This window comes from Mustelus asterias, chromosome 10 (assembly GCF_964213995.1).
Source record: "Mustelus asterias chromosome 10, sMusAst1.hap1.1, whole genome shotgun sequence".
Taxonomy (NCBI): Eukaryota; Metazoa; Chordata; class Chondrichthyes; order Carcharhiniformes; family Triakidae; genus Mustelus; species Mustelus asterias.
The window spans coordinates 7,792,974-7,810,131 of record NC_135810.1 but is presented as its reverse complement, the minus strand read 5'-3'; positions in this window follow the sequence as shown (position 1 = coordinate 7,810,131).

Here is a 17,158-nt window from a genome sequence, read left to right as displayed (position 1 = left end):
CATTCAGCCCTAATGTATTCAAACAGCTTTGATTTGAAGCTTCTCCGGCTTCCTTGCCAGCTGAAACCTTTGAAACCCTCTCCATACCACTGGAAACCTTTGATTTCTGTCAATTTCAACGTACAGAGCTTTGAAATAAGCTTCATTTGAAGAAACCACAGCTGTCAAACAGACTTAGAGGGTGGGATTTTCCAGCTGTGAAACTGGAAAATGCCGCCTGATGTCAACAGACCTTTCCATGGTCTGCCCCTCGCCCACTCCGATTCCAGTGGCGGGCAAGATGGGAAAATTCACCCCAGAATCTTTGTAAATAGTGTGGTTCAGATCAATGGAGGTACCTGAGATACATTCAAGTGTGCAGGGAGGCGAAAATAAACACAGCTGACTGGAGCATGAGTAGAAATCCATTTGGCTGTCAATGGAAGTGTATTACAAAACAATGCATGTTGAAATTGACAGATATCAGGCAGGAACGCAGATGTTGATCGCAGGCCTGCCTGACATCAGGGCTTCATATTCAGGGCTGCCAGGGCTAGAAGGGGCAGTCCAGCCATGAGCCATCCCAGGGAAGAGTGCTGAGGTTAACACTTTGCCCCCAGCCTAAGCTCACCCAAACTCCTGGACTCTTGCGGGACCATTTCTCTGCCCCCTAGTCACAGCAGAGATGCAAATGGCATTGGCTCTAATTTCTTGACCCTCCCTTGGGGCCCAAGGCACCAGGCCAGGGTATCGGTGCTGAGATGCCTGGGCCAGTTCACCATTGGCACTGCCAAGGTGCATGGGCTGAAGGGGGATTTAGTGGTGGTCTGAAGGGGAACGGGGCTGAGTAGGGGATTCTGAGGGGGAAGAGAAGCTGAGTGGAGCATCTGAGGGAGAAGGAGGGTTGAGTGGGGGGATCTGAGTCGGATTGAGTCACTCTCCCGACTGCATACTGTGGAGTCGGGGGGGGGGGGGGGGGGGGGCGGGGGGGGGGGGGGGGGGGGGGTGAGGGGGGGGCGGTTACCCATTATTTGTGGGTGGGTTGGGAGATTACCGCTCTTTGATGAAGGGTTGATGGTGCTCCCCTGCTCAGTGTGGGGGAATCACTCAATGTTTTGGGGGAGGGGAGCCTGTCTCAGGCGCTCTTTAAAATTGGCAGCCCGGTCTCGGAGCAGTGGGACTGACTGACTGGTTCCCGAAATGTCCTGATTAGCATCTTTCAGGTGGGTGAATCCCACCTGACAGAGGCTGCCAATGCCAGCGGGAAACCATCTTGTCTTCCCGCCGGTGTGGGAATTAGCCTGAAGACGGGAGAATCGGGGCCTCAGTCAATATTCAAAGAAGCTGTGCTTTCATTCGGCACTTGTTCCATTCTGTCCTGAATGTGCTATCAAAACACTATCCAAGGAATCTTTCTGATTCCAACCAGTATTTTTGTAATTTTTAGTAATATTGGCAAATATATATTCAAAAACTGTATTTTCCATTTAAAATTTGGAAGGGCATTGCATTATTTGGACACTTGGATTTTTTTTAAAAGGTTGGAAGTTTACCTTGGACTTGGAGCCGACATGCCTTATCCACAAAATCACCTGACCAAAATGGCACTTGAGGGGGAGAGCTATTTGATTATTTTACATGCGGGGGAGTGGGAGGGGGAACTGTTTCAAAGGCAAAAGCCTTTACTGTGGTTTACTGGCAATTATCTGATGAAGAGAAACTTTATGCTTTGAACTTGTTTTCTTTAACTCAGTTGGAAATAAACCAAGAAGGAAGAAACCTGCTCAACTTGCACTGACCTTGCCTTCCCTGAAACCGTGTGCTTATCAGTATCCAGCTAGGAATCGTCATTTCATTGGAATTTCCTGTATTTGGAAACCCAAGAGGTTGAGACAAGAGGGAGATCCCGAGGATTAATCCAGATGTGTTCTCCTCCATGCTGAAACTCTATTGGTGCGAACCTTCAGACATCTACTAAGACTAGCGTTTGGTCGTCACATGAGGGAAGATCGATCGATTGGTTAAGAAGGTTAAGGCTCATGGGATACAAGGAGAGGTGGCTAGATGGGTAGAAAATTGGCGTGGCCACAGGAGACGGAGGGTAGCAGTCGAAGGGTCTTTTTCTGGCTGGAGGTCTGTGACCAGTGGTGTTCCACAGGGCTCTGTACTGGGACCTCTGCTATTTGTGATATATATAAAAGATTTGGAAGAAGGTGTAACTGGTGTTATCAACAAGTTTGCGGATGACACGAAGATGGCTGGACTTGCAGATAGCGATGAACATTGTCGGACAATACAGCAGGATATAGATAGGCTGGAAAACTGGGTGGAGAAATGGCAGATGGAATTTAATCCGGATAAATGCGAAATGATGCATTTTGGAAGAACTAATGTAGGGGGGAGTTATACAATAAATGGCAGAGCCATCAAGAGTATAGAAACACAGAGGGACCTAGGTGTGCAAGTCCACAAATCCTTGAAGATGGCAGCACAGGTGGAGAAGGTGGTGAAGAAGGCATATGGTATGCTTGCCTTTATAGGACGGGGTATAGAGTATAAAAGCTGGAGTCTGATGTTGCAGCTGTATAGAACGCTGGTTAGGCCACATTTGGAATACTGCATCCAGTTCTGGTCGCCGCACTACCAGAAGGACGTGGAGGCTTTAGAGAGAATGCAGAGAAGGTTTACCAGGATGTTGCCTGGTATGGAGGGTCTTAGGTATGAGGAGAGATTGGGTAAACTGGGCTTGTTCTCCCTGGAAAGACGGAGAATGAGGGGAGACCTAATAGAAGTGTATAAAATTATGAAGGGTATAGATAGGGTGAACAGTGGGAAGCTTTTTCCCAGGTCGGAGGTGATGATCACGAGGGGTCACGGGCTCAAGGTGAGAGGGGCGAAGTATAACTCAGATATCAGAGGGACATTTTTTACACAGAGAGTGGTGGGGGCCTGGAATGCGCTACCAAGTAGGGTGGTGGAGGCAGACACGCTGGCATCGTTTAAGACTTACCTGGATAGTCACATGAGCAGCCTGGGAATGGAGAGATACAAACGAATGGACTAGTTGGACCAAGGAGCGGCACAGGCTTGGAGGGCCGAAGGGCCTGTTTCCTGTGCTATACTGTTCTTTGTTCTTTGTTCTTTGACAGTGTCAAAACCTTGTGAACTTTATCATTTCCATAAAATCTTTTTTAACCACTGATCTCTGCACAAACCCTATTTATTTGATGTGTGTGTGTGTGTGTGTATGTGTGTGTGTATCGCTGGGGAATTTTAAAAGGTCTAGATAATTAGATAGTTACACTTCCGGATTATAAATTGTGTGCCAATTCGTTTTTACGACTTGTTTTGGAAAAATATAAGGTTTGCTTCATAATAAATCACTAATTCTGAATTTATTGAAATAAATCTATTTTATTCTGAGTCTAAACAGTGGCAGAGGTAAAAACAAAACTGTCCATTTTGGTGAGTGAATTAAACATTTACACTAATGGTGTGGAATAGTGGGGCGAGATCACCTTCACTCCTCAAATCACAGTCACAACAATAAGTTAGTTCTTACTGTTGAGACTGTTTCATTTTATGTGACAGATAACTGGTGCATTCTCTTAGGAACCAACATATTGTTGTGCTCTAATTTGTGGAATGGATTGACTTCTGAAATCTTTTGTCTGGTAGTCAAGCTTAGTTAACTTCTTCTATCTCCACATCAGTTACTACCTCACAATAAGCACGATCAGCACTTTGGATTTTCCGCACAGATGCCTGGGGTTGGCCTAGCTAACCTCTAACTTATTTCAATTTGTGTCCATGCTGACTGCACTTTCTCCCAATGCCTTTCTCTCTCCTCCTCCTAAACAAACGCTGGTCAGACTGTCTTATTTCATAGAATCCCTAGTGCAGAAGGAGGTCCAATCGAGCCTGCACCAACAAAAATCCCACCTCGGCCCACCAGTCCAAAGATGTGCGGGTTAGGTTGATTGGCCATGCTAAAATTGCCCGTAGTGTCCTGGGATGCGTAGGTTAGAGGGATTAGTGGGTAAATATGTAGGGATATGGGGGTAGGGCCAGGGTGGGATTGTGGTCGGTGCAGACTCGATGAGCCGAATGGCCTCTTTCTGTGCTGTAGGGTTTCTAAGTTCTAAGTTCTAAGTTAACCACTTAACACCACACACTTACCCTCCTAATTCCCCTGACGCTAAGGAACAATTTATCATGGCCAATCAACCTAACCCACACATCTTTGGAGTGTGGGAGGAAACCGGAGCACCCGGAGGAAACTCACGCAGACACAGGGAGAATGTACAAACTCCAAATAGACAGTCACCCAAGGCCAGAATCGCACCGGGGTCCCTGGTGCTGTGAGGCAGCAGTGCTAACCACTGTGCCACCATGCCACCCCCAGACATGCAGCACCCCTACCCTGCTGGGCAGCACGGTGGCACAGTGGCTAGCATTGCTGCCTCATAGCTCCAGGGACCTGGTTCAAACTGTCTGTGTGGAGTTTGCACATTCTCCATGTGCAAGCGTGGGTTTCCTTTGGGTGCTCTGGTTTCCTCCCACAGTCCAAAGATGTGTGGGTTAGGTGCATTGGCCATGCTAAATTGCCACTTAGTTTCCCAGGATGCGTAGGTTGGAAGTCTTAGCAGGGTAAATTTGTGGGGTTGCGGGGATAGGGCTTAGGTGGGATTGTTGTCAGTGCAGACTCGATGGGCCGAATGGCCTCCTTCTGCACTGCAGGGATTCTATAACGCAGCCTCTATTAACCAGTCTTCGGGCAGCTTGGGCTACCAGGCACCCGGTCATAATCCAGAGGGTGACATTTCTGAACATCCCTGAGAAGGTCAAAGCAGCGGGCAGGGAAGATGTCCACCTGACCAGGTGCACACCACTTACACGCAGTGGTAAACATGAATGGTTGAATTTCTCACTGGCGGAGAAATGAACTTAGATTGGAAACTTAATTAGGTCGATTTGTCCTTTTAAAGAACATGCCTGACATCCAAATGCATGCAATACTGATTGGTCAGGTAGCTCGACCTGCCTTTATAATCCTGAGAACATAATTGCAAAAAGTTCACCTCGCCACTGGGGGAATATATTTCTGGCCTTTTGCGAAATTAAACTTCACTGACCATCAAACTGCATCTCCAGAAAGGCCTAGAAGAACACTCCCCCTGTCCCCGATATTTCAATTATTTCTGAGGAGACGTGTCCTTTCTGGACCTCGAAATGGTGAATTTAATATTTGTTTATTTGCATCATTTCGCCGAGGTATTTCAGCTTTCGGTTTTCTTGTCGATGCAAGCTCCTTCAGTGCAGCTCTTCCGGTTAAATCACCTGCCCTGTTTTTCATGACAACTGTCTTTTACCCATTCTACCTGCAACAGCCAAGGTTGTCAATTCTCACTCAGTATTTGCCTCTGTGGGGAAAAGGAAGCATGTTTTTCCTTTGTGTTTCACTGTTAAAAAAATAATTAAGCTCGCTTCAACTCCCTCGGTGCATTAGTCACGCAGGATTCTCAGACCATTGAGAAATTTGTCCTCGTATATCTCAGCTTATGAAGACATTTGAAGAAGCAACAGTTTACTTTATTCCCTCTCTGCTTTTTATGTTGATGTGATGACTGCTTTTCTGCTGATTTAAACAGCTGCTTCATATAAACTAACATTCCCCCGACTGAATTGTTTTTCCTTTTGTGTTTCTATCTCTGCCTTGTGGACTTCGATAGTTACATTTTTTAAGCATGGAATTTGCATGTTTAAACTTCATATGTCCCACACACATGGTAGATATCCTTCCTTTATGAGTGTCCAAAAATGGAAATATACCAAGGAGCTAAAGGAGGCCATTTAGCCCCTCGAGCTTGTTTCGTCATTCAGCAAAATCCTGACTCATCAGTGACCTAACTCCAGAAATGTCCAGGTTGACAAATCAACATGGCTTCCTAGAATCCCGACAGTGCAGAAGAGGCCTAGCGAGTCTCCACCAATTCCCTGACAGAGTTTCTTACCCAGGCCCTCTCCCCCAACCTATCCCTGTGACACGCTATCAATTAGGCAAAAGACTACTGGTGTGCCAATACAACTGTGGGCTTTTATTCACAACAGAATCAGGAGGACATCCCAACAGAAAACCAACCTGGACTGAACAAGGGGGAGGAGACAGCCACCTTTATACTAGGTGACGAGGGGAGGAACCGAACCGGCAGGGGATGTGTCCAGGCATAACAAACACACAACGGTGGTCCATGTAGGACAAAGGCACAACTGAAGTCCACCACATTCACCCCTTCCTTTAAAAAAAACCAACACGGGGGTGAAGCGGAAACAATATCACAAGTCCAGACGAACCGGTGGCTTGATCCGCCGTCGCGATCGTCGTAGTGCAGGTCGCAGAGTCGTCCGAGCAGGGAGCGATGTCGGCCCAGGCTCCTTGCCGTGAGTGTCGCGAGGAGGCGCCAGGTGGTGTGAGGTGGACCGATCTGTCGTCCCATCCAGTCGTCGGGTACTGCGTGGCGACGGCTCCGGCGACTCAAGCGAGCTGTACATAGGGGTGAGAGGAGTGAGCTGTGGCCCTGGTGGCGTATGGAGAACAGTGGGAACTGGAGCTGGGGGGTGGGGGGCCGCAATGGGGTCTGGGCACACAACATGGGAGACTGGGACTGAAGGGGGAAGGGGGGTAGCGGTCTCTGAGTGGACAACACCAGGGACAGTGGGGCGGAAGGACCTGGTGGTCTCAGGGGCACCCGCGGGTGCCAAGTCGCGGCCCATCAGGGTACGCTACATAAGCGTATTGAGGATTAGCGTGGAGCAATTGGACCTCCTCGACCAAGGGATCTGCCTTATGGGTCCGGACATGCTTCCGAAGCAGAACGGGCCCTAGGGACATCAGCCAATCTGTGAGCGAAGTACCCGAGGAGGACTTTCTGGGAAAAGAGAACATCCGCTCGTGAGGGGTCATATTGGTCGCTGTACACAAGAGTGACCTAATTGAATGTAATGCGTCCGGGAGGATGTCTTGCCAACGGCTGACTGGAAGGCCCCTAGACTGTAGCGCTAATAGAACAGCCTTCCAGACGGTTGCGTTCTCCCGCTCTACTTGACCATTACCGCTGGGGTTATAGCTAGTGGTGTGGCTGGAGGCAATGCCTTTGGCGAGCAGGTACTGCCGCAGCCCGTCACTCATGAATGAGGACCCATGGTCGCTATGAATATAGGATGGAAAGCCGAACAGGGTGAAGAGCGTGTTCAGGGTCCGAATCACCGTAGCCGTGGTCACGTCCGGGCAGGGGAAGGCAAAAGGGAAACGTGAGTATTCATCAATGACATTCAGGAAATAAACATTGCGGTTAGAGGAGGGGAGGGGGCCTTTAAAATCAATGCTGAGGCGCTCAAACGGGCGAGTGGCCTTTATAAGGTGCGCCCCACCTGGCCGGTAGAACTGCGGTTTGCACTCAGCGCAGACCCTGCATTGCCTGGTAATCGTCCGGACCTCCTCGAGGGAGTAGGGCAGGTTACGGGACTTGACAAAGTGGAAAAATCTGGTGACACCCGGGTGACAGAGGTCGTTATGGAGGGACTGTAGCTGGTCTAGTTGGGCGCTGGCACATGTTCCACGGGACAGGGCGTCTGGGGGCTCATTGAGCTTCCCAGGCCGGTACATGATGTCATATCTGTAGGTGGAGAGCTCAATCCTCCATCGCAAGATCTTGTCATTCTTAATCTTGCCCTTTTGCCTGGTGTTAAACAGGAAGGCAACGGACCGCTGGTCCGTAATTAAGGTGAACCGTTGGCCCGCGAGATAATGGCGCCAGTGCCGGACAGCTTCCACGATGGCCTGGGCCTCCTTCTCAACCAAGGAGTGTCGAATCTCAGGGCCTTGTAGGGTCCGGGAAAAGAAGACCACCGGACGGCCCCTTTGGTTAAGGGTGGCGGCTAGGGCAAAATCAGACTCATCACTTTCCACTTGGAATGGGATGGATTCATCCACAGCATGCATCGCGATGTCCGCTTTGATGTCGTCGAAGGCCCGACGGGCCTCCTCCGCCAGGGGAAAAGAGGTCGATTTTAGGAGCGGACGGGCTTTATCTGCGTAACGGGGAACGCACTGGGCATAGTGGGAGAAGAAGCCCAGGCATCTCCTCAGTGCTTTGAGAGTAGTAGGGAGGGGAAGCTGCATAAGGGGACGCATACGGGCTGGGTCAGGACCAAGGACACCATTTTCTATCACGTACCCAAGGAAGGCGAGACGACGTGTCCAAAAGACACACTTCGCCTCATTATATGTCAGGTTCAGGAGAGTGGCCGTCCGGAGGAATTTTTGTAGGTTGGCATCATGGTCCTGCAGGTCATGGCCGCAGATGGTGACATTGTCCAGATACGGGAAAGTGGCCCGTAGCCCGTGCTGGTCCACCATTTGATCCATGGCCCGCTGGAAGACTGAGACTTCATTGGTGACACCAAAGGGGACTCGGCGGAACTGGTAGAGGCGACCGTCCGCCTCAAAGGCAGTATATGGGCGATCTTCCAAGCGGATAGGGAGCTGGTGGTAAGCCGATTTTAAATCAATCGTAGAGAAAACCCTATAGTGCACGATGCGGTTGACTATGTCCGCGATGTGGGGAAGAGGGTACGCATCTAGTTGTGTATACCTGTTTATGGTCTGGCTGTAGTCAATCACCATGCAGTGTTTCTCCCCTTATTTAACTACGACCACTTGCGCCCTCCAGGGGCTGGTGCTGGCCTGGATAATCCCTTCCTTGATCAAACGTAGTACTTCGGACCGAATGAAGGCCCGGTCTTCCGCACTATAGCGCCTACTTTTGGTGGCTATAGGCCTGCAATCCGGGGTAAGATTATCGAATAAAGAGGGGGGGGCAATCTTGAGGGTCGAGAGACTGCAAGTGGTGCGCGGGGGTCGCTGCAGTGACGGTGCCTGACAGACAGAGAGCAGGGGATAAGGGCCATCATACTGCAGGGTGATGCTCCTATGATGGGTGAGGAAATCTAACCCCAGCAGTACAGCTGCGCAGAGTCGGGGCAGCACGAGGAGCCGAAAACGCTCGTAGACTGTGCCCTGTACCGTCAGCGTCACCCAACAGCACCCGAGGACCTCCACTGAGTGGGAATTCGAAGCCATGGAGATAGTCTGGCTCCAGGGCCGCACGGGAAGGGCATATTGATGCACTGAGCGAGGGTGCATAAAACTTTCTGTGCTCCCGCAGTTGAACAGGCAGTTTTCTCCATGGTCATTTACCTTGATCTCCATTATTGACTTGAAGAGTTGGTGAGGCTGCGACTGGTCCAGGCAAATCGATGCCACCATCGAATCCAGGAAGAATCCATCTTCGTCCGCGTCTGATGACGTCACGGATAAAGCTTCCTGCTCGGCGTGTCTTGATGACAGCCTCAAAGATGGCGATTCCCGCACATCCGGTGACCGCATCAAAGATGGCGACTCCCGCACTTCCAGTGACCGCATTAAAGATGGCGATTCACGCGCAGCCGCCACCTGCATTAAAGATGGTTGCGCCCGCGGAACACACATGACGCCACGAGACTTCAGGATCGGCTTCGCCCGGCAGACTTTAACGAAGTGGCCTGGCTTACCGCATCCGGAGCAGATCGCATCCTTCGCCGGGCAGCGACGCCGAGGGTGCTTGGGTAGGCCATAAAAGGAGCATTTGGGCCCCGCTGGAACAGCCGTCGCAGTGGAACCGTCGATGGAACGGGATGCGGGGTAGGACCCGAGGTTGCGAGAGGCCGCTTCTAGCGTTTCAGCCATCGTGGCCGTTTTCCGGAGGTCCAGGCCATCCTGTTCAAGCAGACACTGTCGAATGTAAGTAGACTCAACACTCGCAACGTCGGCGTCCCGGATCAGGTCCTCCGTGTTCTGAGCTGCTGAAACAGCCTTACAGTCGCAAGCTCGAGCTAGGACCCACAGGGCGCGCAGAAATTGGGCGCACGATTCTCCTGGCTGCTGCTTGCGGGTAGTTAGATGTCTGGCGTAGACCACGTTAGGGCTCTTTCGGAACTGCCCTTTTAAGAGTTCTATAGCGTCCGCGTATGTAGCAGCGTCCCGGAAGATAACGTAGACAGCTTCGCTTACCCGGGCGCGGAGCACGTGGAGCTTAGCGTCGTCGGAGTCGACGGCCACAGCGGCATCGATGAATGCTTCGAAGCAGTCCAGCCAATGGTCAAATTTATCAGAGACTCCGACCTCTTGAGGGTCTAATGCTAACTTGTCGGGTTTTAGAAGCTGCTCCATGTTGGTCAAATGTTATGAATAAAATTGATGCGCCATCAATTAGGCAAAAGACTACTTGTGTGCCAATACAACTGTAGGCTTTTATTCATAACAGAATCAGGAGCACATCCCAACAGATAACCAACCTGGACTGAACAAGGGGGAGGAGACAGCCACCTTTATACTAGGTGCCAAGGGGAGGAACCGAACCGGCAGGGGATGTGTCCAGGCATAACAAACACACAACGGTGGTCCATGTAGGACAAAGGCACAACTGAAGTCCACCACGCCCTGTAACCCCACAAATCTGCCATGGTTAATCCTCCGAATCTACACATCTTTGGACACTAACTAGCAATTTAGCATGACCAATCCACCTAACCTGCATATCTTTGGATTGTGAGAAGAAACCGGAGTACCTGGAGGATACCCACGCAGACATGGGGAGAATGTGCAAACTCCACTCAGAGGCCAGAATCTTATCACCATTCATGCCAGCGGGACTTTCTCATCCCGCTGCAGTGAACGGGAATTTGGTTGGCCACCAAATTCTCCGGACTCCCTGCAGCGGGAGCATGTTGTTGAACGGCAGGTAAAAAGAAACCCTACAGTGCAAAAGGAGGCCATTCGGCCCATTGAATCTGCACCCATGGCAATCCCACCCAACCCCTTCCCAGAGCACTTCCCAGGCTCTATAGGTAAGATCGCAACCAGACAGTCACCCAAAGCCGGAATTGAACCCAAGTCCCTGGTGCTGTGAGGCAGCAGTGCTAACCACTGCGCCGCCCGTAAAAAAAAAGAACATCTTGCTTCATAAACACCAAATTATTATCACAACATTGATTTTGTTAATTGCTCTGAAGCACGAGGTTCGAGTTTGGTTTTGAGGTGGGGAACCCAATGTTGGATGCATTTCCAGGCCGCAATCCCACATCAAGCCAGCGGCTGGCGCCCAATATAGGTCCCACTGTCAGAGAGAAGCGAGAGAGAGAAAGAGGGTACTTGAAGATGCAACAAGGATAAGACTTACACTGGCCACAGGAAACAAATTGTTGCTTTGGAGGACAAATAATTTCACAATCACAGTGATCGAGGTGGAGGCAGGGTTATTAAGAATGCTACACGGCATCTGGCCACGGTTTGCTTCCAGGAGGCTGTCTCCTTTCACTAGCTGGGTTTTAGCCTCAGCTGGGGTCCAAGCTGCCAACCAGGAAATTTCAGTCAGTGTCTGCACGGTGTCCTGACTGGCCCCTTTAAGAGTTTTAATTGCCTGCTCCTAAATTGAGGGGCAGATAGTCAATATAATCCTTCCCTAACTGTAATGATGCTCTTTCGGGTGAAATTTCCTTGTCCCACCTGCCACGAGTATCATAACGGGGGGGACAGAAAATTTGGGGGAACCATGTAAATCTCCGTTAACCTTCGGGCAGGAATTTCCCATCTTGGGGTTAGCGCGGCCGTAAAATCCCGCCCAGTATTCGTGAACGAAAAGGGACTTATTTACAAGTGATCTTCAGCAGTAGATGTTTGCAGTTAATTCTCAAAGAGCACTACACGAGGAGAACTCCTCCCTCTGGAGTGATTTCTCGCTCTGTGTCTCGGTGGGTCACCCAGGCCTGGTGACCCTTACTCTGCTGTGTTGCCCTTAAAGGGACAATCACCCTGCTAGCCATCCACATCCAAAAATGGCCCTGAGGCAGGAACATGCTGGAAAACTGTTGGGAAGTAGCAGCTCTACCTCCAGGAGAGATTGACTAAGATAGGATTGGTTTTGCTGGAGTTCAGACGAATGAGGGGGGAATCTCACAGAGACTTATATAATTCTAACAGGACTTGACAGGGTAGATGCAGGGAGGATGTTCCCGATGGTGGGGGAGTCCAGAACCTGGGGTCACAGTCTGAGGATTCGGGATAGACCATTTAGATGGAGATGAGGAGACATTTCTTCACCCAAAGAGTGGTGAGCCTGTGGAATTCATTATCACAGGAAGTTGTTGATGCCAAAACATTGAATGTATTCAAGGGGCAGCTAGATATAGCACTTGGGGCGATTGGGATCAAAGGGTTATGGGGAGAAAGCAGGGATAGGCTGTTGAACTGGATGATCAGCCATGATCGTGATGAATGGCGGAGCAGGCTCGAAGGGCCAAATGACCTCCTCCTGCTCCTATCTTCAATGTTTCAATGTTTCTATATCTCATCTCCACGTCCATTGGAAATCTTGGCCCATGGTTCGAAATATGCTTTGATCTGAACATTATCCAGAAGCTCTATAATAGGGTTAAAAGGGGTCTTGAGATCTTTTGGATACATTCTCCAAATGTATTCTCCAAATCTTTGTAATACATTCTCTAAATGCAGCACAGTGGTTAGCACTGCTGCCTCATGGCACCAGGGACCCGGGTTCGATTCCCGGCTTGGGTCACCATCTGTGTGGAGTTTGCACATTTTCCTCATGTCTGCTCCAGTTCCCTCCCACAGTCCAAAAGATGTGCAGGTTAGATTGATTGGCCATGATAAATTACCCTTTAGTGTCAGGGGGACTAGCAGGGTAAATATGTGGGGCTACGGGGATTGGGGCATGATGGGATTGTGTTCGGTGCAGACCCGATGGGCTGAATAGCCTCCTTCTGCACTGTAGGGATTCTATGATGCTAATTGCCAATGTGACCCATTGAATCAGAGCAAAATCCAAGTGGGCTAAACAGAACTTTGTGGCTCTTAAAAACAAAAGCCCCAATAACAGTAAGTGTGTGGAATGGCTCGGAAATGTCCAAACTCCAGTCTAGAATAAAGAATGATTTTCGGAGGTATTAGAAGTTGTTTGTAACTTTAAATATATACCTCGAGTGCCGTCTGAATATTCCAGAACATCTTTGGTATATTTAGATCCAGATAAATTGCAAAATATTTGTCAGGAAGCCACGAAAAATTGCAAAAACATAATGGCTCATTTGCAAGAATTGTAATGAGGAGCAATTATAATTGATGAAGTGAGGCAATGTTTTTAATCGCAAAATCTTTATTGCGGTACTTTATTTAATTCGTAAATCGGAGTGGTGTTCTTAACTGAAAACAACAAGAGGATCCAAAACCAACTTTAATAATATTAGTGGTTCATGGAATGTTATGTTGCTTATTTTTAACCTCTCAAACCAGCGATCAAAGCATCCCGCACAAACAGATTTTAAAGGAGTTGTAGGTGGACAGAATTACATTGAATTACATTCTCTCTTCCACCTTCTTCCATCGGGAAAAAGGCACAAAAGTCTGAGGTCATGTACCAATCGACTCAAGAACAGCTTCTTCCCTGCTGCTGTCAGACATTTGAATGAACCTACTTCGCATTACATTGATCTTTCTCTACACCCTAGCTACGACTGTAACACTACATTCTGCACCCTCTCCTTTCCTTCTCTATGTACGGTATGCTTTATCTGTATGGCACACAAGAAACAACACTTTTCACTGTATACTAATAAATGTTACAATAATAAATCAACTCAAAACAAATCAAATGAATTTACAGCACCCTGGATGGGAGAAATGGGGATGGAAGGGTAGTCAGGAGATGGAGGTGAAGTCCATGGGAGGAATCCGGTGGGGGTTGGGAGTGTCACCGTGGGGGGAGGGGGTAATCAAGGGGTGGCCAGAATCCCATGGAAGGTGAATTTTGTGGTTTGAGTCCCTGGTGTCTGGGGGTGTTGAGGAAGACCCGTGAGGTGAAGGCGGGGGAGGCCGGTGTGAGTCTGTGCTGTAATGACACAGAAGTTTGGGGTGTTGTTTAATTCATCTAACTTTTTGCTGGGTATCCACTGATGTAACGTGATGGGAACGGTCCGAAGCTTCCAATTTAAATTGTATTTTTGGACAGTCCCTACTCAGGCAATTGCAATGCAAACCTCACCTGGGAACCGATGGGGAGGGGGTGCCCCAATGTATCTGTGGGGTGCTCCTCCCCCAACCCCCCCCTTACACTGCCTACTGCCTTGGAGCTCAGAGGTTACAGCCCATTATTTAAATGGAGAAAGCCTACAGAATGCTGCAGTACAGAGGGATCTGGCTGTCCTTGTATGGGAATCGCAAAAAGGCCGGCAAATCAACGAGTAATTAGGAAGGAAAATAGAATGCTATCCATCATTGCAAGTAGGATGGAATATAAAAGTAAATTAATCTATCTACAATTGTATAGCGCACTGGACGAGAACACACCTGGAGTACTGTGTTCAGGGCAGCATGGTGCCTCAAAGTGCCAAGGATCCTGGGTTTGATTCCCAGCTTGGATCAATGTCTCTGCAGAGTTTGCACGTTCTCCCCATGTCTGCGTGCGTTTCCTCCCACAGTCCGAAAGACGTGCTGGTTACGTGCATTGGCCATGCTAAATTCTCCCTCAGTTTACTTGAACAGGCGCCGGAGTGTGGCAACCAGGAGAATTTCACAATAACTTCATAGCAGTGTTAATGTAAGCCTACTTGTGACACTAACAAAATGAACTTAAACTTAGTTTTGTTCTTGTTCCGAAAGGAGAGATATATTTATATTGAAAGCAGGTCAGAGAAGGTTCACTGGACTGATTTCTGGACTGATGGATTTGTCTTATGAGGATAGTGCCCATATCCTTTGGAGTTTAGAAAATTGAGAGACGATCTCACTGAAGCTTATAAGATCCTGAGAGGGATAAGCAGGGTAGCGCAGAGAGAATGTTCCCTCCCATGGGGGGATCTAGAACTCGGGGGCACAGTTTAAAAATAAGGATTTTCCAATTTAACACAGTGATAAGGATTTTCTGCTCTTGGAGGGTTATTAGTGTTTGGAATTCTCTTCCTCAGAGAGCAATGGAGGTTGGGACATAAATTTTTGGCCGATATTCCATGATACGGGCGGCATGGTGGCACAGTGGTTAGCACTGCTGCCTCACAGCTCCAGGGACCTTGGTTCGATTCCCGGCTTGGATCGCTGTCTGTGTGGAGTTTTCATGATCTCCCCGTGTCTGCGTGGGTTTCGTCCAGATGCTCCGGTTTCCTCCCACAGTCTAAAAGATGGGCGGGTTAGGTTGATTGGCCATGCTAAATTGCTCCTTAGTGTCCCGGGAGGTAGGTTAGAGGGATTAGTGGGGTTAATGTGTGGGGTTGTGGGGATAGGGTCTGGGGTGAGATTGTTGTTGGTGCAGACTCGATGGGCCGAATGGCCTCCTTCTGCACTGTAGGGTTTCTATGATTCTTCTATGATAGCTACCTGTGGATTTAAACTGTCTTTTATGTGATTACTCCAAGACTGTAAGGCATTTACTGAGCAGTCATGGCAAATGGGAAACAATCAAGGGACATTTTGATTTGGAAGTAAGAACACCTATTGTTTACTTTTTAAAAAATCAAATAAGTAAACTTGGAGCACATTTTTTAAAATCATGGTTTGAAGCTTGAGAGGGAAATTTTCTAACTTGCATGACCCGCTTTAACAAAGAGTCACCTAAATCGTGCGATGTTCACTCCAGGAGGTCAGGTGTGAGGGGGTGGTTGGGCACTCCAACCCTGGAAGCAGAGTGTAGCACAGTCGGAGGTGTGGGTGATTGGACAGGCAGGCTTTGCAGAGTGTAGGACCAAAGGACATAGTCACAGAATAAGGGGATGCTCATTTATGGTGGGTTTGAGGAAGAATTTCTTCTCTCAAAGAGTGGGGAATCTCTGGTATTCTTTGCCCCAGGAAGCTTTTCAGGCCAAGTCCCTGAATACTTTCATGGCTGAAATCGATAGGTTTTTCATCAGGAGGGAATTAAATGGCCCACTCCTGTTCCTATTCCTTATGGTCTTATTGTCTCATGGGTAGAAAGTCTCTTAGACTTTAGGCATTTAAGAAGCTTTGAAGATCTCTATCCCTCACTCGGACATTCTCTCTTCCACCTTCTTCCGTCGGGAAAAAGATACAAAAGTCTCATGTACCAACTGACTCAAGAACAGCTTCTTCCCTGCTGCCATCAGACTTTTGAATGGATCTACCTTGCATTAAGTTGATCTTTCTCTACACCCGAGCTGTGATTGTAACACTATAATCTGCACTCTCTCCTCTTCTCTATGAATGGTATGCTTTGTATAGCGCGCAAGAAACAATACTTTTCACTGTATACTAATACATGTGACAATAATAAATCAAATCAAAAATCAACCCTGTATGCACCCTCCATGCCCCCACCCATTCCTGTGCCCCCTAGGTCAGCATTTATTGCCCATTCATAGTTGATTTGATTTGATTTGATTTATTATTGTCACATGTATTAACATACAAAGAACAAATAAGAATACAACACAAGAACAAACCCTTCAGCCTTCCAAGCCTGCACCGATCATGTGTTCCTAACTAGACCACCCGTTTGATTCCCTCTATTCCCAGTCTGTTCATGTGGCTATCTGGATAAGTCTTAAATGATCCTAGCGTGTCTGCCTCAACCACCTTGCTTGGCAGTGCATTCCAGGCCCCCACCACCCTCTGTGTAAAAAAGTCTCCTGCATATCTGTGTTGAACCTTGCCCCCCTTACCTTGAACTTGTGACCCCTTGTGTTTGTCATTTCTGACCTGGGAAAAAGCTTCCAAATGTTCACCCTATCTATGCCCTTCATAATTTTATAAACTTCTGTTAGGTCGCCCCTCAACCTCCGTCTTTCCAGGGAGAACAACCCTAGTTTACTCAATCTCTCCTCATAGCTAATACTCTCCATACCAGGCAACAAACCTTTTCTGCACTCTCTCCAAAGCCACGTCCTTCTGGTAGTGTGTGACCAGAACTGGACGCAGTATTCCAAATGTGGCCTAACCAACGTTCTATAAAACTGCAACATCATATGTCAACTTTTATACTCTATGCCCCATCCAATAAAGGCAAGCATGCCATATGCCTTCTTCACCACCTTTTCCACCTGTGCTGCCACCTTTAAG